Genomic DNA, 27,662 nt, shown 5'->3' with positions numbered 1-27,662 from the left:
ATGATCATATAATCACAATTTGACACTGTGACAAAATTTGGCACTCATTCATGATCCATAAAAAGAAAAAAACTTAGAGAAATAGGAATCAAAGAACTGTCTCAACTTGATAAAGAGAAACGATCAAAAATCAACAGCTAACCTTATATATAACAGTGAAAGGCTGAGGTCTGGATTATCCACTCTCGTGCTCATATCAACAGAGTGCTAGAATTTCTACTTACTGTAATACTGGAAAAAGGAATTGAAGTACTGTGGTGATCTATTGTGTACCCTAGTAAACTTGCCTGAGGATCTGAGGACAGAGCCAGTCACTAGATTAGACATAGAGGTCAGGCAGTGGTGGCACACATCTTTAATCCTATCACTCGGGAGGCAGAGATCAGCCTGGATCCCTGTGAGTTAAAGGGCACACTGGAAACAGAGCCAGGCAGTGGTGGCACACACCTTTAATCCCAGTACTAGGAAGCACACACGCCTTTAATCCCAGGAAGTGATGTCTGGATACAGAAAGGTATATAAGGTGTGAGGAAACAGGAACTCACTCTTTAGACTGAAGATTTTGTAGAGGTAAGAACTTCTGCTTCTCTGATCTTTCAGCTTTCACCCTGATACCTGGCTCTGGGTTTTTTATTAATAAGACCTTTTAACATTCGTACAAAGTACAGGTTGGAAAAAAAGTACATAAAGCCACCCCTATTTGTGGAGGACTGAAACATCTACAATTTAAAATCTTCTACAACTAGTAATTTACCAAGGCTTCAGGATATAGGATGAATGGGCAAACAAAATATTATATTAGCAGCAAATACACCAACAAACCTAAAATTAAAATTTATCTATTGATTTGTTGATGTATGTAGCTAGAGTTTTTCTGGTCCTGCCTGGCCCACGGTCACGACAAATCTCTCATCCACCAGTCCCACAGCTGCTCAGACCCAACCAAGTAAACACACAGAGACTTATATTACTTAAACTGTTTGGCCTAATGGCTCAGGCTTCTTGCTAGCTGTTCTTATATCTTAAATTAACCCATTTCTATTCATCTATAAGTTGCCATGTGGCTCATGGCTTACCAGTATCTTAACATCTTCTCATGGCAGCTGCTGGCAGTGTCTCTGTGACTCAGCCTTCCACTTCCCAGAATTCTCCTCTCTCCTTGTCCCACCTATACTTCCTGCCTGACTACTGGCCAATCAGTGTTTTATTTATTAACCAATCAGAACAACACATTTAACATACAGAACATCCCACAGCAGATATACACCTTAAAACAAATAAAAACATGTGATCATAGACCTAGCAAAGCACACATGGGACTTCTATGTTGAACACAACATATTAAACAATAAAAAATAAAAAGAGAAGCAGGCACATTCTACACATGACATGGAAGACTCACAATAGAAAAAAATGATAGCTCTAGCCAAACTGACAATAGGTTTGACATAATTTATATAAAAAGACCTGAGTAGTTTGGTGATAGAATTCCTGCTAGCATGTGGGAGGTTCTGGATTCTAGAGTCAGCATGAAAAATTATTAACAACAATAAAAATATTTCACAGAAAAATACCAATGGGATTTTCTACAAAAGGTCAAGATTATTCTAAACTTTTATATGAAAAAGCAAATGAACCATCACAGCTAAAACAAACTTGGAAGTAAAAAGTAAGTTGGGCTGGTCTACTTAATTCCAAAGTAGACTGAATAGCTGTGTTAATTAAGACTATGTAGTATGCACAAGAGATAAATTCATTAGTCAATAAAATAGAATAGAAAAGCCAGGAATAGTCTTTCATGAACACATCCAACTGATACTTGACAAAGGCAAGAAATAAACTCACCCCATAAGCAACTGATAACTTTTATATCAGATGATGCTGGAATAACTAAGTACCCATGGAGAGAGGGGTAACTCTTACCTTTCTCAAAAGTTAACTCAAATTAGCTCACTAATGTAAAAGGTAAAGCTTCTAGGGAAAAAATAGAGACTTTTCAAAATTTATGGCTAGGCAGATTCATACCAAATCCACAGGCCATAAAAGAAAACAGACAAATCTACTTTATCAAAATTTAAAACTCTTATGATCACTTATCATGAAGATAAGATTGCCACAATGAATTTCTGACCAATAAAGAAGCGGTATTGGACAGTTTCTAACTGCCAATTTCTGCTTCCTGTCCTTTGCAACACTCACTCTGAAGGAAGCTTACACGCTCCTGTGAAACCACTGCTCATGGGAGCCCAATCAAGCTGCATGGAAAACCTGGAGAAAATAAAAAATAAAAAGGACACCTGGACAGCCCTTGATCTTCCATCATCTCACATGACTGACATGGAGAAGAGCCAAGGAACCAGAGTCCAACCATGAGCCAGAACCAAGATCCTGGTGTATGATTCCCCAATGTGTCATTCAGGTCATCTGTAGCTATGTGAGCTACAAAATGTTTGATCTACAAAATCATGGACATTACAAAAAAAAAAAAAATGGGTGTTGTTTTACTTCACTAATGTTGGAAGAGTTTGCTATGCAGCAGTGAACAAACACAACTGATACTTTTAAGTGGTACCAGTAGTGGAGACAGTGGTGTCTCCTGAGATGATTAAAATGCTAAACTTTGGGGTCCAGCTGACTAGAGTCTAGACAAGCCTCTGCCTTATACTAGGTGTATACTCCTAAGCAAGTTAAACTCCCCAAAACTGTGTCCCATCCGCTACAGAAGAACATGAATGGCAGTCATATCTAAAATTTGATATTTTCTTTCTAACTTTCATGACTAGTTTTCTTTCTTAGATTCTGCAACAAATTGGACTTGAGATTTGAATTTTACAAACTAACTCATACAGTTTCATAAATATTAAATAATGAATATAATTGTCCAAGACATAGCTCCTGGCATATATCATATTAATTCAGCCTACAGTAAGTGCTCAATAAACACTCATAAAGTAGACACTCTTATTGCATATTAATGGGAATATTCTTCATTTATCACAGAGAGTGAGTTCTAGTTCAATGTCTCCCCATCAGGGTAGCTTTGAGGCCTTTCCTTTGGGAAAAGACATAACCTGTCTGCTACATGATAACCTAGGTTGTAGTTCAGAAAATAAAAAGATTATTTGTGGGGAGAAAAAAAATATGAAATGCAAACATCTAGGGTTCAGTTAATAGTAACACATTCAAACTGGTTTCTAAATTTGAACAATTGCACCATAGTAATGTAGGAAACTATGAGTTTTGTCCTTTATCACAAGTTTCGCTGCCAAGACTACAACATGCCTCACTGTTCTACATTTTAAAACTAATAAATTAAACACTTCTTTACCTACCTTTTTCCCATCTAAAAATATTTTTTCTTTATCTTGTTTTAGGTAGACTCTGTGATGCCTAATGTCAATTCAGTTGTCAACTTGAAGAGATCACTCAGGAGAGGAGCTTCTTGGCATTCCTGTGGGACAGTACCTTGATTAGTTTGAGATGGGATCTTGAACTACATAAGAGAAAGTGAGCTCAGCACATGTGTCTATCATGCTCTGCTTCTTCACTAGATACACTGAGGCCAGCAGCCTCACACTCCTGCAGCTATGACTTCCCCAAGATGGACTGTACTCTGAAAACCGTGAACCAAAATAAACACTTTCTCCCTTAGGCATAGTAGCAGGAAGACTATCTCAGCCAGGGTATTTCCATGTAACCTAAACTGACCTGAAAACTGTGACCCTCCTGCCTCAGTTTCCTAAGTGTTGGAATTACAGTCATGAGCCACCACTAACTCCCATCTTGAAAATATATTTCTAACCAAGAGAAGATGGCTGAGAGGAGTTTCTTTTTATTTTAAATAAAAAGATGAAACCTCTATCTTATATTTTTCCTTTTTAGATGTAGCTATTTAATTGTCCACTGTTCTTTATCCTCAGTGGTATCCTGAAACATCAGCTAACACTCTTAATTCAGACACAAAGAAACTTTAAGAGCAGTAGACCTCCATTTGAGCACATTCATTTGTAGGACAAATTGCTGAATGGTCTTATTAATTAAAAAAAAGGGGGGGAGCTAGATAGTGGGGTGAAAACCTAAAGATCAGAGGAATAAGACAAGCCACAGCCAATCTCACCTTACCAACCCTCAGCCTCCAGAGAGAGCTACTTCCTGTATACTCACACCTATATCCTTTCTGTCCCAAACTTTTCTGTGCCCTGCCATCTTACTTCCTTCCTCTACCCAGCTACATCACTTTCTATCTGTCTGTACAGACCTCCAGACCTCTACAGTTAACTAGCATTGGGATTTAAAGTGTGTGTCACCACACCTAGCTCTGTTCCCAGTGTGGCCTTGAACTCACAGAGATCTGGATGAATCTCTGCCTCCTGAATGCTAGGATTAAAGGCCCGTGCTACCATTGCCTGACCTCTATGTTTAATATAGTGGCTGGCTTTTTCCTCTTATCTCCATGCAAGTTTTATTTATTAGAGCACAAATAAAATATTACCACATTCATTCATTCCACAAGTGTTCACCTATGATGAGCAAGATCCAGGCCCCAAGACTCCAAGAGTACAGCAAAGCAGTACAGTCCCTGACCACCCAAACATGCAGCTTGTGGATGCCACCAGCAACAAATGGAGCCCATGACAAAATGCTAATCCTCACCTGTGGAAGGTCCCCATGGAGAGATAGTTTGTACTCTGCTAAGGACCCCTTACTACATCTCAGAAATCACCACTGTATGCTGCCCTGATGACTTAAACTACCATTTAAATCATTTAGTGTCATTTAGTCTTAAAAAAAATTTACTTCTAATTTTTGTACTTAAATCATGTTTTTTCTGAGGTAAGTTTTTCCTGTAACCTTCCAAAGCCCCACTAAACCTGTTTTTACTAACTATCCCTTGGAAGGTGTTTAATGGTGGAGCATTTTGGTGATTTCTGATTTCTTGCTCCCTAAGAAATGCCATTATGTATAATAGCTTTCCGAATCTTTGAAGTTGTCCCTACCTATACCTGCACCCCCTGCCCCACAACAAGACTCAAATATAATTGTTAAACCAATGGATAAAGCCTGAGAAAAAGTGTGTGGCAATCCTTGGCTCAACCCTGGCTGAGTATACCTGGTTATCTGACGTTGTTAGGTGGAGGGGAACAGGATCCAATGCAGAATGGAGTTGGTTAGAGGGGCATAGTTCTACCTGTCCCAGCTGTTAACACCTTAGCCCTGTCCTCCTACTAATTGTCTCAGTATTATAGCAATGAGGGGCACTTGGTGGACATGAGCCTTCCCCACAATTCAATGGACTTGAGTTTGTGTCTTCAGCATGGGGAGGGGTCTAAGGAACACAGCTGTGCTGCAGCCTTTGGTTTTCCCACTTTGAAGCCACATACATCAAGTTCTCCACTCAGGCATCTGTTTTTCCAATGGGAAGATCCCTGAAACAGGAATGGTAGTGAATTCCCCCTCCATAGAATGCCCCAGGACTCTTCAATAACCAGAGGATGCTGTGCTCTGAGGGGTCCCAGTTCATTTTGTCACTAATAACAAAGTACCAATTACAGGATAAATTATAAACAAATTATCCCCACTCCAAGAAGTTTATTTTCACTCACAGCTTAGAAGAAAGGTCACTAGCCACACCTGATAATAGCCTTCTTGTTGGCAGAGTAGCATGCGGATATCGCATGATAAAAGACTAGATAGACAGTACCTGTCTCTTCTGGTCTTGGTTCTGCTTATAAAGCACCAGAGGTCAAGTCTGGAGCTCCACCCTGAGACTCCATCCTTGCCACCTCCAAAAGAAACCCACTTCTCTGTTGAGTTAGATTGTCTCCACCCTTGCAATACCTCTTAGTGAGGATTAAACTCCAATGTGAATTCGTCGAGGGGACAAATCATATTTACACACAGAAAGGGGGATGTGGGCCAACAACCAGGAATGATGGTTGACTCCTTCATGTGAAGCCATTTACTCCCTCAAGCTGTCCTCAAGCTTTTCAGAAGCCTGTACCAAGAGGCCCCAGGCCTGATTATTTATGGTAATTACAATACAGGATATATAAGCTGGACCTTATAGATAAAATGTATATTATTAAATTATCATAGAAAATTACTTACTGACTAAAGATATGAAATAGTCGAGTAATTTTTCTAAACTAAAACTCCTTTGTGTGGGGGTGTGTACATGCATGAAAAAGTCAGAAATCAGTGTCCAGTGTCCCTCTTCAGACTCTAGCCCCCCCCCCCTTTATCTCTCTCTCTCTCTCTCTCTCTGTTTGTTTTTTGTTTTGTTTTGATTTGTTTTTTCAGTTCTCACCAGTCTGGAACTCTCCAATAAAGCTAGGCCAGCTGGCCAGCAAAGCCCAGGAATGCCCCTTTTGCTGCCTCCAGATTGCTGGGACTGTAAGCATGCACCACCACAACTGGCTTTCTGACATGAGTTCTAGGAGCTCAAACTCAGGCCGCCACACTCGCACAACCACCACTGGAGCCTTCTCCTTAGCTCTGAAACTCTTTGGAAGATAATCCCTGAGCCTGCAAGATGAAGGTGTCGTCAGGGAGTCCATTTTGAAGAATTCTGAGAATAGAAAATATTCGTATCAAGCCACCATGATGAGAAAACACATTTTTAAGCAGGAACAGCACAGAAGCCTACTGCCTACCCCATACCCACGGACCTTGGAAGAAAACTCCATCCACCAGCTAGGTAGGCAACATACAGGACTTTCTAAGAGAAGAAAATGTGAAGGGTATCTCTGCTGCTTCCCTTTCTCCCAGGAGCCACAGAATTGTTCAGCTGACCCCTGGGACCTTTTCTAAGCTGGCCCAAAGCAAACAGGAATTCCATTTGTCTGAGAAGGACTGAACTCTGAGGATCTTCCAAGATACAGTTGCTGAGGGGAACCACCCCATTGGAGATTTTGCTGAACACCATGACTTGAAAGTGATCCAGTCAATGACAAAGCACTGTTGGCAACAGACTGTTTATAAATCGGTTGAAAATGAACTCCTCTTCCTCTGAGACACCCCCTGGCCACCTGGGTCAATAATTAGGGAATTGTTTGGACTGGAATGCTCTTTGCCTGGGTCAGCAAGTCCATTCCCAGGCACAGAGGTGGGATCAGGTTCATTACTCTAAACAACCCATGATGAAGAGGGCCCTGCACTCTCAGGATGGCTCCAGGGCTGGAAATTCCATGTTCTTTGGCGGTCCACCCTCGCATTCTGTCTGTCCTGCACAGCCCCTGTTTTAATTTTATTTTTTTAAACTCCAAGCTCTGAGCAGCATGTTTTTTCTTCTGTAACTTAAGCCATCCACAGCACTCCCTTCCATATAGTTTCCTCACCTATTGGAAAACTGCTGGGGTGGGGTACTCTCTTGTCTTCCTGAGACAGGACAAGGCTCTGCCTCTGAAAGGCTCTGCCCTCCACATCTTAAGTGACTGATTTTGCTTGTTTGGAGATTTCTCCATCCCTTCATCAAAATCCCTACACTCACTTCACCTTGAAAGGATCTACTAGGGCAGCGACACAAAGGGATAGCCAGTTTCCTCTCCTGGCTCTCCTCTGATGGGGGTGTTTGGGTGGCTGTGAGAAGGGGAGGCACAGAGAGATCAGATGAACTGACTGCCTAAGAACACAATTTTTGTGGGGAGACCCTTAGGATTATTAGGACAGCCTGACCATCAAATGCCGATGAAAACACGAAGGCGGAGCCAAGGAAACAGCTCAGTAAGTAAAATGTTTGTCTTGCAAACACAAAGACCTGATGTCATCTGCTTGTAAATCAGGTCCTGGGATCCCTGTGGTTCACAGGTCAGCCAGTCAAGCTGAACTGGGGAGTTCCAAGCCATCGAGAAACCCTGTCTCAAAAAATAAAGAACCCATGTTGCGCACACACACACACCACAAATCTAAGGCTTCATCTCCACTTATGAACAAAGCCCAAGCCCATCTGTTCATTCCCCAAAATCTCCCAACAGCTCTTTCTCCACTGCCCAACTCTTTCCTCAGTTCCTCTCAGCTCCCCCACCTACCCACAGATCCACAGCTGCTCTTGAGTAAACCCAAGGCTTCTTTTGAAGCTGTTCCCATCCAGGCAACTGGACTGGAAGCTGGGTGAATCACTCCTGAGCCTGCCCCTGATTGGGAGGATCCTAGCTGCTTCCTGGAGGCCTCAGAGCTGACCAGAGCCTCCTGGCATCTTCCCAGGCATCAGCTCCAGAAGCAGGATGCTTGGCCTGAGTTGATCTCTGCCTCTCCTCAAAAGCACCCAGACCTGAAGAACAGTGCTTTGTTTCTGGAAAGTGTGATGGCCCTGGTTGAGACATATTCATTATCTGACTTACTTAATGCTCCCCACCCGGAACATCCCTAAGCCACACTAGTCTACTCTGAACTCTGCTTCCTTTTGGCCTTTGTTTCTCTCTAGTGGTCCATGGGCTTCTAGCATCAGGACTGCCTGATAAGCTTAGTGCCCAGTGAGGCAAAGTCTCTCTAGTGATGCAGTCCAGAACCTGTAACTTTTACCCCTCCTGCATAAGCTCCTCAGAGAAGCATGCTTGGAGCTGAGAGTAGGGAAGCATGTCTTGGGTCCATGCCATGTGCTGCCCTTCTGTGCCTTTGTCATTGGGTCCTCTGTTCACCCTTGAGCCAGGGACAGCCTGCCCATGCAGATGCAACCATCCAATGAGTATTAGCAAATCTTCACAGGTCTAATGTTACATGTTAGGTGTGGTGGGCCAGTAAAACCCACAGCTCTAACATTTCCCCCACCAAAGACAAGGAATAGCTGGTAGTTCTTGTTCTGTTCAAGAAGGTTGTGAAACCTTTAGAAGATGGAGTCTCGCTGAAGGAAGTTGATCACTAGGGGCGCAGCCTGAAGTTTTATAGTCCCGCCCTACTTCCTTTTCATTCTGTTTCCTGAGGGTTGATGCAATGTGACCTGCCAGCTTCCTGTCCCTCCTGCCAGGCATTCCCAACTATCAAGGATTGTATTCCTCTGAACTTATAAGTCAAAGTAAACCCTTTCTCCTTTAATTTGTTTTTCTTAGGGTATTTTATCACAACTGACAAACAAGACAATGACTGAGAAATTCAACTGAGATACAGAGGTCTGCACAAAGGCATGCAAAGTCAGACACTCACAGTGGCTCCTCCCACTCTGGCTACAGGGCCACTAGTCTCCCTTTAAGCCTATGAAAACTAGAATGGCCCAGGAAGAGGTATGATCCTCATCCATGCAGGTTGAGGTAAGTGGCCATACATGCCTCTAGCTCTTTCCCAGGTCTATCCACAGTGGGTTGCACCTGCCCCATACTGGTCAGTTCTGACTCATTTTCTCACCACACCATGATAAGCTTTGATTTGATTAGCTGCCAACAAGCCCCATCCCAAAAGCCCGTGCCTAGCCTCGGGATTCTGTCTTCTACTCTCACCTATAACTGAAGGTATTAACCACAATGTCAATATTCTCAAACCACCAAGGATTCTTCTCTAGAGCAGCAACTCAATAGACACCATTCTTATATTTTGAACATAAATGTTATATTTATATAATCTGTGGCCTGTCTCTTTTCTAAGGACTGAAAGAGCCCTGCTGTAGGATACATCCAGCGGTTTTAAAAATTAATGAGAAAAGGGTGGGAGCTGGCTCAGTTAGGAAAATCCTTGTATGCAAACATGAAGACCTGAGTTTGATCCCTAGAATCCACATAACAACTGCTAGGCATGGGCTAGGAGGGTGGCTCCATGGGTAAAGGCACTTGCTGCCATGCCTGACAGCCTGAGTTCAATCCCTGGAATACACAGGGTAGAAGAAGAGAACCAATTCCCACGCATTGTATTCTGACCTTTACACCTATGCCATACATAACACATGCTCCCCGACCCACCCGAATAAATGAGTAAGTACCTGTAATCCTAGCACTGAGAGGCAGAAACAGGAAGAGCTCTGGGGCTCACCAGCCAGCCTAGACACTGATCTCAGAAAACAAGGTGAACCATGGCTAACGAATGATACCCATGGTTTCCTTTTGGCCTCCATACAAATACACACACATACACAAACACAACAAAAAAATTAACAAAGCAAAATTGAAATTTCATGGTGGTTCTTAAGAGAGAGTCTGAGGAGCAAGCCCTATTCTCTGCTAAGCCTCCCACTGAGCCTGACTTCCCTGGTAAGTGCAGCCTGGGGAAGCAGGACACAGGTCCCAGGCACTCATTTAACGTCTTCTCAGGTTTGGGGCTGGACATTCTGATCTGGCAACGCAGGATGTCAGTTCCTTGTACCTTCCCTTGGTGGCTGAAGCTGAGAAGGAGGATTCTGCAGTCATTGGTGGGCTTGCCAGAGAAATGCTTCCCACAATGAGGCCAGATATAGATACGTAAAAAATTAGACAAATTAGTAGACAACATGTGGGGCAGGTAGATGAAGTTCGGGAAGGGCCTTACCTGCAAGAGATAGTCCAGAAGCCCTTCCCAGGAAGTGTGTGTGTGTGTGTGTGTGTTCTGCATGTGTGTATGTGTATGTAACAACTTGTAGCCAAGTATTCTTTCTGCTATTAAAGCAAGCACCTATTTCAGCTCTGGAGGTCACCCTTGCTCTCATGAAGAGCCTAGCTGGCCCTGGATAAAAGCTACAGTCATGATAACGATGCTGTTCTCTCCCTTGCAGACATCCAAGACAAAGAGGGCACACAGCAGAGGAAGGTGAGAAGCCTTTTTAAAATTAGACAACATCTTAGAGAGCACATTTTCTTTATCTCCAGACGGACATCCATTAACCTACACTTAGTGAGAGTCAGTGCTACTGTTCAGGAAGACAGCTCGAATGGGTGGAAAATGCTGTTGTATATCCAGGGAAGAAGAGGTATGACACATATTAAAATTTTAAAAAAAAGGTTGGTTTTCAAGGAACCAGTGACCTGATAGAAATTTGAGATTAAACTCTGATGGGCTATGTCAAACTACAGGGTACCACTAGCTGATCCTCCACACAGTCTGAAAACCACCCCATGTCTATCCATAAAGTTTCTTTTTCAGTGCTGTAAACTCCATCCCACCAAGCCCCAGCCTTTCAAGCAGATACAGCAGCAACGTTATGTGGTAAATCTCAGGATAGAAGGTATTTCATAAGTAACTGGAGCCAGGCAACAGCAAGGAAAATAGCTTCTTTCTTCCAAAGATGAAGATCAGAATCCCAGACGATGACTTTTGTGGCTCCTGCCCGATTCCCTCACCTGCACCTGACCTCTCACCACTACTGAATGCCCCAAAAGCAGCTCCTGGTTCCTTCGCCAGGAGTCATTCTAAGTGTTCATTTCCTTCAATAATGGCCATCCTTTGGGGGGGGAGGTTGTTGCATTGTTCATCACTATCCCCCCTCAGAAAGGAGAGGGAGGGAGAGAGAAAGAGAGAGAGACATTTGTCTTCCAGAGGTAGACATCTGTTGCTTAAGCAACTGTCTACTATATCTCTGAGGAAAGCCCAAGGTGCCAGCTCCTCTGACTCAGGTCCCCAGCAAGCCCACCTCCCCCGACCCTCTTCTCTCCCATCTGCTTATAATTTAATGCTCTGTGTGTTTTAATCATTTCATTAGGCATGTCCTTATTTTGAAATGCAACTAATTCTTCAGTTCAAACAAACAGCTAGTAATCTAAAAAAACGAGGCTATTCTTTACTCTGGACTCCAGATTGGCTCAGAAGAAATATCACACCTATTTTGAGGAGGGCAAAGGAAACAACTGCTCCTGATTTTTTTAAGCCGCTGACTCTCAGTGAACATATGTCGAAGATTTCTGAATCTTCTTCAGAAGTTTAAAATCAACTTGAAGACATTTTCTTGTGGAGTTTTCACCCTGAATATTTGTATAACATCTGTTATTATTAATGCTTATCAGAAGATAGGTTTAGGCTGGCAGTGGTGATGCACGCCTTTAATCCCAGCACTCAGAAGGAAGAGGTAGGCGGATCTCTGTGAGTTCAAGGACAGCCTGGTCTATAGAGAAAGTTCCAGGACAGTCAGAGCTGCACAGAGAAGCCCTGTCAAAAAAAGAAAAAAGAAAGAAGATAGGTTTAGAAATAGTGCCATGGTTTTTATATTTGATGACAAAAAAAACACAAAAGAGAAAACTGCTTCCACTATAACTTTGTCCCTTTCAGTATTTTTTTTAATAGAAGTTTATGTTTATTAAGACAAAGAATGTTATCCTTGGCTCTAAGAGGGAAAAATTGTAAGTTGCGTCCTGAGATTTTTTTTTTTTTTTTTTTTTTTTTTTTTTTGGTCCCTGGCATTCAGATTTGTTCTGCATCAAGAAATGAGGGGCTGGCAAGATGGCTCAATGAATAAACACACTTGCCACCAAACCTCATGACATGATTTCAATCCCCAAGACTCCCATGGTGGCAAGAGAGAGCTGACTCCTTCACATTGCCGCTGATCTCCACAGTAGGACTTTCAGTGCAGCGATTGAAATTCCAGAGATGTTTGTAGATTTAACATAGCCATGACATAACTGCACAGTGTGAAACTGATGGTGTCTTTCTTTTTTGATACTTGCCTTCGTTTCCACAAAGTAGACACTTAGAAAACTTTTGTTGAAGCCGCAGTACCAAGTAGGTAGATACACATTGCCCTTTTCTGTCTTAATTACGTTTTCTGATTCAACTCAGATTTAAATGCCACACTTACCAATGGCGACATTGCAATCTGATACAGGATCTTCTGTGGAGGATTCCCCTACAGTCAACACGTAAATCAGGACCATTTGGGTTTCATGTAAACATTGGGATGATGATAATAACCTATTAGAAAAGTTGTTTGGGAGGAATTGTTTTTCAGACTCTTTGGTACTCTGAACAGACCTGACCATTTGCGCGAGGGTCTGACACAATGGTTCTCATGCGCCATCTAGTGGCCACCGGCAAACTGTGCTGGGTCGTGGGAAAAGCTTTCTGAACAAGCCTTACTGCTGTGCATTCCAGTCCCGATCCGGCAGCCACTGGACACTTGCCCATCTTTCAGCCTTTAAATTGAGGGGAGCCACTAAAGAAAGCATGCGTGGTGTTTCCCAAAACCCCTGTGTCGGAAACAAACTAGTAGACGTAACTGGTCAGAGAAATGGTTTCTTCCTGGATCCGTGTGAAATCAGACTTTTCTGTGACAGAAGATACTCGTGCCTGCAGAGCTGAGGTTACCAGCGAGGTAAGTGGGTGACATTGTAACCCTTTCCCCCAGCACAGACCACTTCTGTCTGTAGAAATCATGGCCTGAGGGTGACTTCTATCACTCAGAGAACTTGCTTTGAGCTGCCCGACACGTGGAACGCAAGCCTCGCTTGATCCCATGTCCTGTGCTGATTCCTGCATGCAACGTCTTAATTCTTACCCACGGGCAGAAGGATGGTGGTGCTCGGATGTGGACTGTGATGAGGATTTCACAATAATCAATAATCAGACTTTTAACTTTCTAATTTTGGGATATTCCAGTAAAATATTGATTTAGTCAGAAAGGAGTGATAGAAAATAAAATCTGCAGGTTTATTCTTGTAAGCAGTACACACTGGGAGAGTTCTTCTTGTAGAAAGTGTCAGCAGAAAGGTAATACCCAGACAGCTCCGAGTGATACAAGACATTTAGCTCTGAATTTCACAAAAAAAACACATTCATTAAATGTGTGTGGGTGTAGTGTAGTGGTTGAATAATAGAAAATATCTAAAATTGCTTAATTTATCACAGATAGGGGAAACCTTACTTCACCCAGATTTTTCTATGCTAGTGTGCTTATTGCCTTTAGGAATAGGAAGAACTGCTTCCAAAGTTGTGTTAACTGCTCTTGAAGACCATCAGGTACAAAGTTAAAAATTGTACAATAGCATGTCCCTGCCTGCTAATGAAAACAGTCGTTAGCGATGCAGGTCTTCCATAGGAAACCCTCGCCTGCAGAAATGCACCTGTGCCTTCTGAATTCTGATCTTGCTCCTACTTTGGAGTTGAGACTCACCAACAACATCTTGAACATTATTTCTCATGCCTTATCAAAGGGTTATCTATTTCCATGGAAACACTGATCAACTTGAGATGTCTCCAGTGCTCATATTTAGCAAAGTCTATGCACAGCAACAATGTGAAGAATCTGATTGTTACACAAGTGAATCCTGTATCAAAAAATCCTGAGGAGCTTTGTCTCTTTTTGTATACTGTTTGAAACTTTTAAAATCCGCTATCTGGAAATTAGAAGAATTTTTTTAAATACTGGTTCATAAAAATAAATAAAAGCTGTGGGTTTGGGTTTCACTGTGGCAAGCATGTTAAAATGTCACAGAGCAAAGTTCAGAGATTTCTGCTTTTCTCAATCTTAAATGTTAGAAGTGATTGTAATTTCCCAAATATTGATCAATGTTCAATTAAAATTGAAAGGGAAATTTTACTAGCTTTTTGGCAGACCCAATACTCATCAAAAATCTTGTTTGTACCATAAGAGGAAGGAAAACAAAAACTCGCAAAATTCTAGTGTCTGGCCGATGCTATTTTCTAAGCTTTCTCATATGCTATATATCGAGTCCTATGTGTACATGCCACAGCTGAGTTCATGTAAACTCATTTTCCCATAAACCAACAATACATCTTAAAATATAGATCTAACACTAAAAATAAATAACACTAAAACCCTGCTCCATCCTAGGCCAAGTAGGAACAGGATACTCTGCTAAAGCTGTCTTTGCTTGCCATGATGCTCACCCCAGGCCAGAGGAAATCACACAGTTCTTTCAAACGCTTTAAGTCTCCTCTCTGCCCACATTAGGGAGATGTTGCTGGGATAACACAAGACAATCTCAGGAAGGTTCTGTGCTCAGGAGGACATAAAGGGAATGCATTGTTTCTCACAGTCTGGCTGGAAGGGTGTAGCACATGGTAAAATTAAGACCTCCTCCTTCATTGTGCGGCACAGTTGGGCTGTTTGATCTCTAAGTCCTCGGGTAATTGGAGTCTACACAGCATGTGGAATCTGGGCCTGAGCATCTCCCCTTCATGCCCAAAGCCCTGCCTGGGGCACCATTCACCCTCTAGCCAAATTCTGATTGTGTTTAGGGTTCTTCTTTGACATAGGCATTGTTTACAAGCTGAGAAAAAGAAGATATGGTAGAGACTAGAAGTGGAAGATATATCATTTGTTGTCAGGTGCACAGCCATAAATAGAAACCAAATTTAGGAATGGCAGCCCTCCTGTGTGGGTGGAGTACCCTCTCATAATCCACAACCCCCTAAATGATGGCAGGTTTTGTGATCCAACCCCACCACTACCACAGGTTCATTTTTTTCACACAAGATTTTCATTGACTACATCTGTCCACATTGGGTCATAATGACTTCTCCCACCCATGAGCTCTAAGGTTCCAACACTCAGTTTATACTTCTTCATTCAACAAATAACCCAGGCTGTGCTGGGCACTCTGTGAACGCCCCTGCAGTGAATCATAGGTCATGCTTCTGCCCAGGACTGAGGCAGGTGTTCTAGGGTATCATAATTTCCCATCTTAAAGAAGCACTGGCTTTCAGGAGAATCCCCACACCAGCACTCTGTACCATAGATTAGAAACTTCACCTTTGAGTCAGGCAAGGCTGCAACAGTTTGCTCAAGCCACTATTTCCTTTCCTAGGTAACCCCAGGTGGATCCAGGTTCGAGGGGCCTGAAGTCTATGCTATCTAGAGACCTGTTTTAAGATCCAGAGGACAAAATTATCAGTAGTAAAAACAGATCCACAGAGGAGGGCCTGCAAGGTAAGAGACTTCAACGGAAAGCTTTGTTAGCTCCTCTGACAAAACCTCTTTGGAGAAAATAACAGTAATTAGCAGTCAAAAGCCATTCATTTCTTTAACTCTCATGCCTCAGAAACAAGTGGGGTCACCCCCCACACACTTTACAGATGGGAAAGTTGAATTGCAAAGAGTTTAAGGTGCTTGTCTATTGTTGCCCCTAAAATGCTCTCCTTAGCTTCTCTGCACACCAGATAGTGACGACTGAGTCTGCCTACCCTGGAGATAAAATTAACAAGACACAACCGACTGGCTGGGGTTTCTACACACTCTGGTGGCTTAAAAGTTAAACTCCTAAGTGGCCTTTGTCTTAAGTTGAACTCTGTGGACTCAGATAGACTCCGGGTAGGAAAAATCTCAGAAGCAGTGTGTGTGTGTGTGTGTGTGTGTGTGTGTGTGTGTGTGTGTGTGTGTGTGTGTGTTTGGTACTAACTTGGGAACCCAGCTCTGTGGCCTTGGCTGGGTCACTTAACTTCTCTGTGCCTCCATTTCTACATCTGTGAAGTGGGTTGGTAGAAGAATCTCCTCTTGGCAATGTTGTGAAGAACATTGTGTGTTAAATAGCATTTCTCCTGTAATTGGGAACTTCTGTACAGAAATCCCAGATGGGGATGGGTACCAGAAAGCAGGTGAGCATTCCAATGGTCACTTCCCTTCAGAACCAACAGTGAGCTGTTTTCTAATCTCCATCCTCTCAACTGTCTCCCACTGGAATGGTCTTGTGCTTTGGGTCTGTCTGCGAGACTCAGGTTTAGCTAGAAATGGCCCATTAAATAGCACTTTCAGACTTCCCGGCAATTGCTAATTAAAGAGGCATTAACCCTAATGGACTGGTGAACAGGACTCTTGTTTTCCACTGTGGTTTCCAAAGGCTGAGCCCTGGCACCCATATCCTCATCCTGGGCCACTCAGATCACCCAGGCATGGACCCACTTTGGTGGACCAGAGAGGCACTAGTGAGGGGAGAGAAGGGGGTCAGGGTGAGAAGTGCCACAACTTCCGGACCTGCTGGTGTGTGGTTCCTGGCAAACAAAAGCAGCCAGGCAGAAGTGCCCTGCCAGTCAGTCACAGGTGCTGATGATAGTTCACCTAATTACTTCATTATTTTTTGCCACTCCACAGAACAGTTTGTATTTACAATCCTGTATATGGTTCTATTACTACCACTTATTGTGACGATTCCAGCAATTCCGAGGAGTCTCCAAGGGCTTGGACAAGTAGAATCTTGTTTTTCTTGATTTCCCCTGAGGGAGGAAGGTGGCAGGAGGGGGAGAGAGGAGGAGTTGGGAGGTGAAAGCATCCAGCCAGCATCGACCCACAATTGCTCAGATGAGTGATAAATGATGGGTGATTTTTGAAACACTAGAATTCTAAGACAAAACAAACAAATCCTAGCCTGTGAGTTCCAAGGCCAGCCGGCAAGATGGTGAGAAAGAAAAGAGGACATGATTGAACTGCCTGAAATCCACATCCACCTGTGCCAGAAAAACACTCAGACCCCAGCCCTGCAATTGGAAGCCAAGCCGGAGGCCATCCCTGGGGACTTGTCGCCTTAATCACTACCAGGCTGCAAATTAACAAAGTGAGTTTAGAAAAAAACATTGTGAGTTTCAGTTACTCAGATATTCGTAAATCTGCTAGAAGTCATGGCTGTTGTTTTACAGCTTGTTAAGATGTTGACTGTTTACAAATTATACTTTCCCTTTGAAAGAGCAGGTACCTCTCTGGCTTCCTGTCCCTCTCCAATGTCTGGGGCTGCTCCTGCCAGGATCAAGGCTTGACCTAAGTGATACAATGCTCCATTTGGGGTGTCCTATGCCATCCTCTGCCACTTCTCCCCCTTCCTCCTGCATTTTAAATGGCCTTCAGCCTCAGGTACCTCTAGAAGCAGTGTCCTCACACAGACCCTAGATGCCCCAAGACCTTGTCTTCTCTCATTATCTGTAGGTACCCGGAGGAACAGATGGTGAGCATCTTCAGGTCTCCCTGTTTGGGGTCCTCCTTTCCTTCCCTGAGGCTTCCAGAACTCTGTTCGTTCACAGAGTTATGAACCAAAAGCCAGCAAAAAAAAAGGGGGACTGTCACTGGGAAGCAAAACAACCAAAGCCAGACAACAAGCCACATACCTGCTCTCAGAAGACAGAAGCAGGAAAATCATGAGTTCAAAGCTAGCCTGGTTTGCCTCAAAAGCCAAACAGAACAGCAACCAAAAACAAAAACAAAAACAAAGTGACCATATCTCAGAATATATCCTGAATTCCACCTCTAACCAAGACCTTGCCGGTGAGATGGCTGCTCCAAAGCATCTCTCTGGCAGGAAACACGGAGGAGAAAGGCCAAGCCACTGGCCTCCTGCATGTGTACTGCCTCACAGCAGCTGCTCTTGTGTTAAATCACATCTCTGTTTAAGTGCATCTATCCGTCCAGCCTCCAGCAAGCTGGAGTGCCTTGTCTGTGACTGACAGATCCTAGAGCTCCAAAGATGCTGTCAGAGGCAGTAGCTCTCAGCACAGCCTTAGCTAAGCCACACAAGCCATCAGGCACCTTTGCTCAGAAGTACTTGTTAGTGGTATCTCCAGCGCTCAAGTACCAAGCAATGGCCCCACGGTGACTTTCCATTCTACATTCCAACTCGCTCATGAAAGAAAACGCAGCTAACACACAAGGTCCCCCACCCTGTACAGAGAACCCAGGGCTGGGCTTCCACCCCCTCCAGCTTCTCCCAAGATTTTCATTTCCTTGTTGCAAATTAACATAATTAATGATTTGGGTCCATCCTGTTGATCTGCCTTTTAATGAGGTTCTGTGGGCTTTATTTTTTGATCTGGTATTTTCTGACCCAAGTACCTTATTTCATTCGAATTTGAAATATGCTGCTACCTCCTTATTGTTTTGAAGTCTAACCTAATTGGCTTCACAGGGAGAAAGTCTGGTCCCCCACACCACACATGCAGAGCCTCAGCTAGTCTTCATCCTCGATCATGTGGATTGTCACCGAGACTCAAGTGAGAACAGGGACCTGACTTTCAGCAAGTCTCTCCATGGGCCCCTGAAAGGCTCTTTCTCCTCAGAACCTCCAAGGGCATCTGTGTGTGAGTTAAATGTTCAGCTTGCTCAACATTGCAACGCCACCGTTGACTTTTCCAGTCACCTGCTTTCTCTTTACATTCATGACAGATCAACCTGGCTCTTTATGTCCAGTGTCCTTTGGCTTCTGCTTGGACACTGGGAAAATGGGTTGATATTCATCCTGGGGATGAAGGAATTTGGGAATCAACATTGTTGAAATTTGTAAATAAAAAAGGATTTTAATATGTCTCTTAAAAATATTAGCACTTGGCCTGTCATGGTGGTACAGGCCTGTAATTCCAGCTACTTGAGACACTGATTTGAGAGTTACCTGTTCAAGTACAGCCTGGGCAACTTAGTAAGATATTCCTTAATAAAATAAAAATGGGATGGGGGTGTACATTCCTGGTAAAGTACTTGCCTGGAGTACTCAACATTTTCAATCACCTGGATATATGGATGGATGGATGGATCCAATCAGCTGAACAAATATCTTTAAGATAAAACAATTTCATAAGTATTTTTCTCATATTTGTCATAGCCTTTTCCCTCTGGTGGGGTGACTTTCAGATTAACTTTTTTTTTTTAACTAGGTTGTCCTCTCTGTCTCAGCATTTCTCTCTATGCCTCCTCCATGCTCTCTGTCTGCGAGTCCACATATTCCATGGCAAATCCTTGAGGGACCCTGACACTTGCAAGGTATGTATTCATATGATGAATTTCACAGTTTGTTGCTGCGTCTGTAAGGTAAGAACAAATGTGCTATCCGTTACTTTAGTGGCCTGAAGAGTTTCAATGCATCTCCTTAGCTGCAAATCACCCACTTAAAATAATGAAAGCTTAGCCTAAGTGTTTCCCCGCTGGGGGTGCCACCCTCTTACTTCAGAAGGCCTGGGGTGCCCAGAGCACTATGCTCTGCCTGCTGGGATGGGAGGAGTTAATTAAATTACCTTATATTTAGTGTTAATTTTGTCCTAGGCTTGTCGGTAACAGACAGCAAGCCCAGGCTTGACTGGGAGTGCCAGCCTGGGCATGGGCCTCATCTCTGGGGCATTTCTATTGTCAGATTAATTAAATTGACATCTTGGTTGTGATTAGTTACAAATATGGTTCCAATATTTTTTCAACAGGTGTCAAACTGGGGACTGTGGTCAGAATCCCACAATGCAAAACTCTGTCTAACTAGAGGACAGGAACGAGAGTTTAGGATGTTTCAGAAGACTGGAGGACTGAAGACATCATTTTGGGTTAAGATGCTGTTTGGCACTCACCATTGCTGGGTCCAGCTTGCAGCTGGGAAATCTTTTGTTGATAGAAGGGAATATGGGGGATTCTTGCTGCGTTTGGAGAGAGCACTTGATTGCTGATTAAAATCTGCATCACTAATGTAAACCTGAACCTTTCAGGAAGCAGGCTGTGAGAACTCCTAATTAGTGTGAAATGATATTTCCCAGAGATGTTGCAGTCCCGATCCACACAGACCTACAGCGCTGTAATTCCCTAGGTAGGGCAAGTGTTCCCATGGACCAGGCATTTGTGATTGCACAGACTAGAACTTAGGCTCAAATGTAATTTCCCCACCCTCACTCCCAACCCCTGAAAACCACTTTCATAATCGTCACTCAAATGAGAGATGTTCACAGTTTCCCCCCCATGTTGTAGAACAGGTGACTTCCTTGTAGGCCTGTGAATTCATCCACAGACCTTTGTGTGTAAACCAGGCAAGTGTTTTTAACAGATCAACAACTGCTGTCAGAATGTAGCCACTGGAGGAGGGGGGATCTAAGGCTATCAAAGAATTTCTGCCACTTAGGGGTCATTGAAAGAACCATACAACAGTGTCCAGTTTAGAGAGAAAAGGCCAGGAGGTCTCCACCATTTGGGAACACCACAGGAATTCATTCCCCTCACATACTGTTCCTGTGTGAATGACACATGCCAATTGCCAGGTAAGAAACCTTCTGAACAAAGATCCTTCTTCCTCTGGATCCTCAAAAGCTCGTGCCAGGTCCCTAAGGAAGTGAAAATGAAAGCACCACAAGACCAAACAGAATTAACATAAAATACAAGAAGGTTTTCAACTCTTCTTATCTCGAAGATCAAACAAACCACAGTGGCATTAGAGCCATGACCTTGGTGTAGAAGAATCTTGAATAACCTACAGAGACCCAGGAAACAACCATATAATTGAGAACCTGAGAGTCACACGGAAACCTCATGACAAGTTGCTTTCACCATCAGCCTGAGAAGTCTTAAATCATGCAGCCTGCCTGCTGCATCCTTTTAGCTGGTGTCCTGGCTTAGGCCTTGAGTAAATTCTAGAAGTTCTGATTCCATGGCTACAGCCCACACTGAGTTGCCCTCCTGTCCTGGAGCACACCCTCTGATAAAGTAACACAAGCCCAGAGCAGTTGGCATCTGGCCATAGCCAGGGGAGATCATGGTGAGAAATTACAGCCCGCCTGCCCCCCCCCACACACACACACATCCTCACACGGATGTCTCAGCATCAGGATTGCCTATAAGCGAGCAATTATGCTGAAACACCTGGTTCTGCTGCAGCTTTCTTTACCTGCCACAGGCACTTTGGACACACACAATCCTATGTTAGGTGGAGGACAGAAAAACACCTGAAAATGTTTCTATTTATCATAGGAAGACAAGGGAGGGAATCAGGACATGGCCACCAACATTTGGAAGAGCTGTACTGGGGCCCTAGTTTTCAGAAATGAAATGCCATTATACACAAAGACTGAGGGGTGACAGGTGGCCCCATTAGGAAAGAATTCACAAAGCTTCGTTTCTGATAATTACTTGGAGGCTGAAATATAATGATCCCATTTATTCCATCAGCAAGAGTTGTCATGGTCTCCTTGCAGGAAGAATGAGCCTCCGCCCTTTGCAGACTCAACGTGAACCTATCTTTTACACATACTGTTTGGTATAGTTTCCACATGTTAATTGTTCAATAAGTTACTTCCTGAACAAAGATCCTTCTCCCTTCTGAGCACTGGAGCTGGTGTCAGGTCTCTGAATACTGTATGTGCAAATCAAAGCTGTAGTCAGTTCCTTCAGGAGTGCTGGGTAAAATAATAAAGATCAAATACATCTCTGATGAAAACAGCCATTGCCTCCATAGAGAAAAATCTTGAAGCAATAATATATGATGCTTTCTGGCTAACAAATGGTATTAACATCTACTCATATGCAACACACAAAATTTTTATGTATATGATTGACATGCCCATATCACAAACATGATATGCACATAAATATGCAGATAAAATATTAGTCTTCTTTTCTACTTTCTTTTCTCTGTCTTTTTTTTTTTTTAAATTTTGACTATGTAGCCCACTCTAACCAGCCTGGAACTATGTGACCAGGCTGGTTACAAGCTCACAGAGATCCACCTGCCTCTGCCTACTGGGTACCAGAATTAAGAACATGCACCACCACACTTGGCTAGCCTTCTATTCTTAAATATTCAGAAGTCAGATATTTATACCTGGTTTTTTACCTTATTGTTTAAATAATAGATTTGTGTGGGAGCTGGAGAAATAGCTCAGTAGTTAAAATCAAATGCTTCTCTTGCTAAGAAACTGAGTTTGGTTCCCAGCACCCACGTCAGATAGCTAACAAACTCATGTAACTCCAGCTTCAGAGGATCTAATTCCTTCTTCTGGACCCTGAGAGCACCTGCACACACACACACACTCAGAGAGAGAGAGAGAGAGAGAGAGAGAGAGAGAGAGAGAGAGAGAGAGAGAGAGAGATACATGTAACTGAAAATAAAATATTTAGCTTTGTGTGGGTCAGATATTCACACCAGTAATGTAATGTTTCATTTTACGTTGGCTTCCCAGATGCTCTCGAGATGCCTGTGTGCTTCCCAGCACTGGTTTCTGTGCCCAGTTTTGAGGAGCCTTTTATGGAGAATCATGCCCACTCCCTACTTAGACTTCCTTCTGTCTCCTTTCTCATCACATCTGTAGACATTGTCCAACAGCAGAATATGGCTCCAAGAAGCACTGTTTGAAAAGTATTTAATGATATTCCCTGAAGTTACTTGGCCAAATACGACTGAATCTTTATAACCCAGAGAGAAAACAAAATTATTTACTCATTCAGTATTTATTAGTTTGGAAATAGGGCACAGTACCTAACACACAATTCTCCAATGTTTGCTCTATCCTGGTACCTGCTTTGCAAGCTCCTTTCTAAGGCTTGAGGAGGAGACATACAGTCCCAAGCTGATGTTGACTCTTTGTAGCACAATTCTTTATGTTTTAAGGAGCAATTAATTCTGATAATTGCTGTTGGTACACCATGGATTTTTAAATGATTTATGAAAGAGTTTTCAGCTCTGCACAGGCGTCTCTGTGAGTGTTTTCCCATTACTGCCATACTCTATGGAATACCAGAAACAAAGGACATCAAAAGGCAGGTAAAGGTGGGAAGTTGATAGCCCAGGCTTGAAGACAGCACATTAAGACCCTAGGCCATGTCATCCTCACTCATAATCCAAGGTTGTAATGCAGATAGTGGACAAATTTGAGATGGAAATGAGTCACCAGGTGGAATGTGAGACCACAGAGCCTACAAGGAGCTGCTGCTGGCTGGGATAGCCTATAGCCAGAAGTGCTAAGGTTGCCCACCCTGACCCAAATACCATCCCTAGCGGTCACCACTGCACACTCCATTGGGCTTTAACTCTGAGTGGTTTAAATTTTTCTTTCAAAAGGCAAAGACAGAAGTCATGGTGGTGCATACCTGTAATCCCAGCTCTTAGGAGGTGGAGACAGGAAGATCAGGAGTTCAAGGTCGTACTTGGCCATGTAGCAAGTTCAAAGGCAGCCTGAGATCCATGGAACTCTCAAGCCAAACTAAAACATTAACATAACAAAGGCATGCGGGGGTGGGGGCTACTAACATCAAAGACTGAGAGTGGAAGTAAGCTTTGGGCTTCTATTCTGTTTACTCCAGACTACATTAATTACTACAGATCATTAAAGAGTTGGGCCAGAGAAAGGCTCAGAGATAGAACAATTAAAGGGACAGGCAATAGGGAAAAAACTAGATAGTATTGACAACTGCTACTTGGGCTCCATGCTCATGTCTTTAGGTCTGTGTTATTTCTAAATTCCAGAGCATTGAAAGAAGGTTATAGCCCTCTCTGTCTTTAGATGAGGAAACTGGGATCTAAAGTGTCTGAGCCATTTGCTGGTCATATCCCCAGGGAGGGGCAGTGCCAGGGCAGCTCTCTCCACCTGGAACAGTATGTGCTCCCTCTACTGTACCACACGGGAACAGCAGAGCTGCCCCACAGTCCCACCCAAGCCCATTTCTTGATGAGCTCCAAGGAATGTGTCCATCATCCAGCTCTGGTCCCTCACCCACAGCTCCAAAGTGGCTTCATATTGAGTCCAACTTGAGGAAAACTACCCGAGTTTGCTGAGCAAGCACGATGTCAAAGCAAGCCCTCCAGGCCTTCTACTGGACTACAGACCTTCTCAGACCCTCTCTCGGAGCCATTGGACCTTCCTTGAATTTACTCACACAGATGCCAATGCCTCTCCAGGAAACATTCCCTGAGTGGGTGACAAACTCACTCTACCTTTGGCTGCCTAGGGTGCAGTGGCTGATCCATAGGAATCTCTCCATCAATACTAGTGGAATGAATGGCTGACAGCAGAGCTCAGCTTTGCTCTGCTTGTAACAGAAAGACCCCGAATCATGGGGGTGGAAAGGGCACCCCACTATTCTTCCTGTCCCCAGGAAGTAAAATATCATTGCAACCCTCACCTAGATCCCAGAAAAAGAAAGCCAAGAGAACTATTGTCAAAAGCAACGTGAAAACAGGGTTGTGTTTTCTTAGAGCTTGAAATGAAGAGTGTTTTCTCCCCCTCCAACAAAGTTCTATGGAAAAGAACTTGGAGAAGCACAAAGGCCAAGGACCCAAAGGGGTGGTCCACAATTTATTACCTAAGGGCTGTCTGGGGTAGATGAAGTCATTAACCAGACAGGCTTTGGTGGGAGGAACCTCTGAGGTGCCTGGTACTGCAAGCCCGAAAGAGCATCGGCATGGGCCAATCCTAAATCTCTGAAATAAAATGACTAGGGCATGTTCCCTGCCACTCCCCCCTCCCACCTCCCAGGAGCAACATGTGCCCTTAAAAAAAAAATGACACTGACTCTGATAAAAATCACATCCATTTACTGCAATGTCTTTTCCATGGCCACAAAAGAAAGGCCTTTATCATGCCCCGAATTAGATCTGTGATTTTTTTGAATGACATGTATAATAATTAGACTGTGAAGATGTGCAGTTAATCCATTTAAAGGTGTAAAGAAGTCCATTTAATGAACATTATAGTCATGTTAGACTTGGAAACAGCCAACTCTTTTGTTGAATAAAAAGAAGTTCAATGAGATTAACTTCTCTGAGTTGGTTTTAAAGAATAATCAAACATGTCCTCCTCTGATAGTGTACTGCGTCTTCTTGCATGGCTCCTGCATACCAATGTCTTCCATCCCGAAAGACTAAGAATAAGGCCGTGATGGACCTCGCATTGGAGTGAAATAATTACAAATTAAAAAAGATCACTCCTACTTTCTAGACTCAATATAAAATGATAAGAGGCTGAACTGCGTGAGCTTGTAATTATTCACAGAAAATGTTAATCTTCTGCTATGGGTTCTCGCTGGCTGCATTAAATGTATTCTGACAATTATCAAGTTTACAGTTTGACACACAGATATTTCTGCTGGGAGACTTATTGATTGATCCTATTAGATTTGAGCCTCCTGATGAAGTCTCCCTGCCTACACCTAGGTGGCTGTTGAACTAGCCTCAACACAGGGGCCACTTGCTATGAGTTAGAGTGGGTCAGAATCCAAGAGTCTCAGCTACCACCAAACAAACAATAGACCAGAATACAACAGAAGTAGTAGATGAGGTTCAAATAGCTCCACATTGGATAAAGGAGGCTAAACCCAATTTACTAGGCCAGCTGTGCCCTTTCTGCTGAGACTTCGAATTTTATCCACACAGAGTTTTCCCTCGATGATGCCCAAAGATGGGAGTGGTCAGATGCAGTCCAGTGGTGAAGCTGCTCTCCCTCAGATGTCTTTGTTATAGCCCAGAAATTTAAACTTGACCTTTATTATACATACCTTTCCTCTCTTCTGTGCAGTCCCAAGGAATTTTAAAGCAAACATGTTATACATCTCAATTGTTTGCTTGCTTTTATAAATAAAACAAACAACAGCAAAACAAAAGGCACCAAGGCATAGAAGGCTCATGTGAACAGATTTAAATGTGGTTTGAGCCTACAAGGTGCCTGGCTTAACCTGACTAACCTGGGAAGGGAGTGGCAGGCAGCAGAGCATTCTGTCATTTCCTGCCAATCAGTGACAGAGATGGTTGACTCTAGAAGTCATCTAAGCCCAACTACTGACCAGCACTGCTTCAGATCTTCTGCAGCACAGGAAGCAAAGCTGGTAAGATCAAGAGGCAGCAGCATCCCGGCTAGTACAACATGATCTGTCTTGCACAACATCATCAGCATTGTGCAGAAAGCTTTACCTTAAACCAGCCATAACATTTCTAGGCCTGGGGAGGGAAACCTCTAGCTCAGAGGAAAAAAAAATGTTTATAAATAAATAAAAACGTGCCTTCCCAAGGGGAGAGCCAGCCATAACTGTGTCTACTCCTGGTCAGATGAGCCTAACTCAGGAATCGAGCCTGAAGACTCAACACTCAGCCACAGCCCTGATGTTTGCTTCTGTTTTGCTCTGACCCTTTTATAATATCCAGAGACAGTCCCAGAAACTAAAAATAAGTTGTTCCAAATGCTCATAATTAGATTCTTGCCCACTGAAGCTACAGCCTTGGGAAAGGATGGAGGTTACAATGCTATGGCCCTTGGAAAGGAGGTGGAAAGACATTTGTCTTGTTATTTATTGTTATGACATTTCTCTCTCCTGAAGTTCTTTTTGTTGTGTGTTTAGGATGTGGAAGCCTTGTAATAGGTGAGCAAAATGTGCAGTACACACACAAACTGGAGGGGTAAAAGAGAGGAAAGCTAAGATGCAACTGTAGGACCTACACACAAAAGTAAATAAATAAATAAAGTTCTTTTTTGATACCTGTCAGGAATTTTCATATAGAAATTGCCTTCAACACCTAGGTAGCCCTGGCGAGTTCATCACCAGTAAAGGTTGCTAGCAACTCATCAGGTTGAAACTACTCAATAATTGCTTTATACAACCTTAAATTTAAAATTACAATTCCACCAAGAATATCTACAAGATCTTAAAAAAAAAATAGGCACACATAGTAGAATGCATTCATATGCAGAAAATGCATCAAAGTGGTTTTTATCTTAGCTCCTAAGCGTCAAGTCCTTCTTCCCCCTTCACTGAAAGGATCATTTAAATGCGAATACATTTTTAGGTTAGGTTATTAGATTTTGTTCAGATTGCACAAATAATTATCATACTTGGTTCAGATGAGAAACTGCTCTAGAAGTTTCTCAATACGATGGAAAATCTGATGAAAAGGGAGCAAAGGCAAAGGAGAGGAAAATCATTTGTCAAGACGTTGACCCAGACTTGCCCAAAGATAATCAGCACTGCCTATAAACACATGTGTGAGGTTTGCTGGAATATTTTTTTGTAAGAAAGAGAAAAGTTATTATCTTGGAAAGAACTAAGGAGTAGCCAGAAATCACTATCATGGTCCAGAATGAACTAATCACTTTACCCTCTTCCCTGAGCGCAT

At 43.0% G+C, this 27,662-nt stretch overlaps 1 long non-coding RNA gene across 1 annotated transcript in view; it reads right to left on the bottom strand.

Annotated features, from left to right (window-relative positions):
* LOC114701068 overlaps positions 1-27,662 on the bottom strand; it is an 88,559-nt gene that overhangs the window by 43,990 nt on the left and 16,907 nt on the right. The window contains exon 3 of the long non-coding RNA XR_005091543.1: positions 3,333-3,451. This is a non-coding gene — a long non-coding RNA (uncharacterized LOC114701068). The remainder of the gene's footprint in view (positions 1-3,332; positions 3,452-27,662) is intronic.

Source organism: Peromyscus leucopus, chromosome 1, assembly GCF_004664715.2.
Source record: "Peromyscus leucopus breed LL Stock chromosome 1, UCI_PerLeu_2.1, whole genome shotgun sequence".
Classification (NCBI taxonomy): Eukaryota; Metazoa; Chordata; class Mammalia; order Rodentia; family Cricetidae; genus Peromyscus; species Peromyscus leucopus.
This window is presented reverse-complemented; position numbering and strand designations above follow the sequence as displayed.